We start from the raw sequence: 4,330 nt of genomic DNA on the forward strand, positions 1-4,330 counted from the left end.
TGACAAAATACAGAGTTTTGAATTGAGTTTGGAAAAAATCTTAGACTTAACTTTGAAAAAAATACATGAAAATCAAACCAGTAAGTTTAATCGTGATACCAAAGATTATCAATTTAAGACTGTGTATCGATGGGTTAAAGCTACACCACAACCTCATGGGAGGAGTCGTATTGGCTCATTTTCATCAGTCTCTTCAGCTGGAGATACCTCAGACGCTTCTGTGTCCTCTATGGTGACTCGATCTGGTATGGGTTATAAGAGACCTCGCAAACACAATTTTCATCCTTACAGACGCCATGGCGGTCATTCTCCAGACAAGGAACAGAATAGTAACAAGGTGATTAATCTTAGCGAGTATACATTGACTCCCTCTGATTTGTCTTTATTGAATAGAGGCCTATCTTTTTCACCAGCAGCAGGTCTTGATACTTTTTCTATTGTCAAGGATTTACATCTTTTTGCTCGGTCTCTACTCTTTAAAAGACATTTTTTTGATAATAATTTACATATTCTTTTTCCCACAGATGAAGAGCAAACAGCCCTGAGGATCCTGGAGGAGTTGTCGGATGAACATAAGTCTACTGAGGGAGGTAGGATACCCCCATCAATTAGACCACGCTCCAGGAAATTCCCCCCCCTTTCCAGTTGCAGCGCAATTGATCTTTTTGTGCAGGTAGTCACTAATGACTTTAAGAAAATTCCTCAGCACATCCGGGGGGATAATCTCACTGGGGAGGAGAGACAACGCCTTCGCCATCTGCAGCAGCTCCCGGGGGTTGTGTTCAAGCCGGCGGACAAGGGGGGTAATATTGTTATTTGGCCGACTATCATGTATGAACGTGAGGCTTTTCATCAGTTAAAAAATCAGGTTTGTTATAAGAAACTTACATTTAACCCCTTGTCCGCCTATTGTGCACAACTTTCCACCATCCTGGCTACTGCGGTAGATGATGAGGTTATTACAAAAGATTTGGCCGCAGCATTGGTTGTTAAGGAGCCTACTATCTCTACTCTTTATCTCCTCCCTAAAGTACACAAAAATATCTGTGTTCCCCCTGGACGCCCAATTGTGTCTGGTCGGGGGAGTTTCCTGGAGAATATCAATAAATGGATTGATTCCATTTTACAGCCTTTGGTGGTGGGTCTTCCTTCCTTCCTCAAGGACACGACTCAGCTGCTCCGGACAGTCGATGGGCTTACCCTCGATCCGGACTCGCTTCTAGCTACGGCTGATGTCGAGTCCTTATACACGAACATTCGGCATTGTGACGGATTACGGGCCGTCAAATTCTTTTTGGAAACATCCGACTACTCCCCCAGGTTCAGGGCTTTTGTTTTGGATTTACTTGAGTTTACCCTCACTCATAATTTTTTTACTTTTAAGGGGTCCCTCTACCTCCAGCTCCAGGGCACTGCTATGGGGGCGGCCTTTGCCCCCTCATATGCTAATCTGTTCCTGGGGCTGTGGGAGAGGGACCTCTTCCTGTCAGATGAGCGGCCGTCGTCGGTGGACTGCGTCCTGCACTGGGCGCGGTACATCGACGATGTCTTTCTCATCTGGCAGGGTACCTCTTCATCTCTGGATTTATTTTTTGAGGAAGTCAATGATAATGATCTTAATATTCGCCTTACTGTGAACCAACATCGAGATGTAATCGAGTTTCTTGATGTATCCTTGTGTAGGGAGTCTGATGGTAAAATTGGCACTAATATTTATCGTAAGCCTACATCCACCAATATGCTGCTGCATGCCTCCTCCTCGCACCCTGGGCATATGGTCCGCGCTGTACCCGTGGGTCAATTTTTGAGACTCCGGCGGATTTGCTCCACACAAGCAGTGTTTGAGGCGGAGGCAGAAAAGCTTAGCCAGCGTTTTTTCGAAAGAGGGTACAGCCGCAGGGCTATTAAGAGGGCCTATCATAGGGCCAAATGGTCAAATAGGGACTCTTTATTATATCGTACTCGTACTGATGTTAAAAATGATAATGTGATGAGGTTCGTCACTAGTTTTACTACACAGTCTGAGTCTGTACGTGCTGCCCTGACCAAAGCCTGGCCCATCTTAATGACTGATGATACCATTGCCAAAATCATTCCAAAAAAGCCCGCCATCACATTTCGCCGTGCAAAAAATCTGCGGGATCGGCTCGTACTAAGTCATTATGTGAGTACGCCTTCCCGCACATTTCTTGATGATGTCCCTATTAGGAGAGGCTGTAGGCCTTGTGGGCGTTGTGTCGCCTGTAGAAATATCGAATGTGGTGACTCGTTTGTTGACTCCTCTGGGCACAAGAGATTTAGAATTGAAAAATCAATTACATGTGAATCGAGAAATGTCATCTATTATGCCACGTGTCCGTGCTCCCTGATTTACGTTGGCCTTACAACGCGCCAACTTAAGGTGCGGGTCAGGGAGCACGTGCGTGGCATTGAGGCGGCTAGTGAGCAGGACGATATATCACTCCTGAAAACAATACCTAAACATTTTAAGATCCATCATAGGTGTAATAGCAGGGGACTTCGTGTAATGGGCATTGACTCTATCGACCTGGGCATCCGGGGTGGTAAGATCTTTCAGCGCCTCTCTCAATTAGAATCTAGATGGATCTGGACACTTAGTACAGTCCATCCACGGGGTCTTAATGAGCACTTTAATTTCTCATCCTTCTTGTGATTCCCTCCTGCTGCACATCTGTGCAGGGCACTGTTTGTGTTTAGTTTGCTGTTTTTATAAATAATAATTTTTTTTATTCATTTTTTTTGTGTTCGATTTTATTAATATTTGTATATTTGTATTTAGGTTTAGTTGTGTGGTCCTCGTTTCTACTGATGTTGTGACACGTCGATACAGACATATGGACAATTTTTAGTCCCCGGATTTGGTGTACTACACTGATGGCCGTTTTTCATTAAAGATCTATGGACTTCATCATCAATAAGCTCATTTTTAGCGTTTGGAACATTAAAGGCTGAATACCATGATGCATTATTATAAGCTGTTTGTTTATTTATATATATGAACCATTGTTTGGATTGGACATTATTTCAACTGTTCCTTACGCTACATATGGACTAATATATTGCTGCTAATATGCTAATATATTGTTGATTATATATGGCCTTATTTGTGTCTTTGTTGTCGTGGGTTATTTATTGTTATGTAGTATTTATGTGTCTATCCTTATTTGTTCCTTATTTGTATTTGGTATATGTTTGTATATTAATTTCTTATGTTAATACCTGTATTCTTGTCACTTCAGCTGGTATTTGCGGTTTCTCCCTATTCCAATATAGTGTTTCCAGTCACATACATGCCTTTGCGCATGCGCGGCTTTTCTCCTGTTGTTCCTTTGTACTGCGGCTGCGCGGCTACACGCTCGCCGCTGGGAGACACAGGGCCCTGTGCCGACCCGGTGTGCGGCGGTGTGCAGCGTACCCGCTGATGTTGGGGACAGCGGGATATTACCGCTTTGTTTTTCTGTGATTCCCGGGAGTTATGTTTATTATTCTCTGTTGTGACAATGTGTCACTTCCGGTCGCGGCGCCGCTCTACTTCCGGTTTTAGTGGATATAAGGACACACATCTGACTTTTCTGTATATCCCCCTGAGGAAGGTCTTTTCACCGAAACGTGCGTTGGGGAGGACGTACGGACCCTGGATCTGGTCTACCTGCCCGCCCCAATTGAGGTAATGTGTATGGACTAATTATACTAAGTCATTTGGGCCTCTGGTTTGGCTATGTCTATGCTTATGGTGGTATGGGCTTTATGGTCCACCACTTATAGGTATGGGGTAATCTCTGATCCTGGCTCCGTGCGTCCTTTACAAGCTCTTTCAGTGGTGTCTCTGTACACCCTGTGGTACTGAACCTCACCGGTTTCTTATATATTATATGGTTAATATGTGCATTTTTGTATAAATAAAGTTTATATATTTTTATATCTTGAATTGGGTTCTTGGTCGTTTTTCTGGGTCTTCGGACCCACATCTCTTCTAAAAGGCATATTGCAGGCTATTGTTCCCATATGTAAGCCGGGAAGTTCTTATGCTGTCAGATGACCATTAATAAAATGTATGTCTGACCACTGGGAACCCTCACTCAACCTTATGATTGGTTGCTTCTATAATTCCTATAATAGAGGCTGGCTATATAAGAGGGAGCAGGACAATGAATGCAATGTGTCGATCTGTTAGAATCAAGGGCCAATCTGAGGCTTCTATTTGTTGGGGGAACCAAATGTCCTCTACAAAGCCCTGTGAAGATATGTACAGAAGCTCGGTATACTGCTATTTCATTATAGACTGATTATTAACTTCATTCAAGGTGTC

This window comes from Ranitomeya variabilis, chromosome 3 (genome assembly GCF_051348905.1).
Source record: "Ranitomeya variabilis isolate aRanVar5 chromosome 3, aRanVar5.hap1, whole genome shotgun sequence".
In the NCBI taxonomy this organism is placed as follows: domain Eukaryota; kingdom Metazoa; phylum Chordata; class Amphibia; order Anura; family Dendrobatidae; genus Ranitomeya; species Ranitomeya variabilis.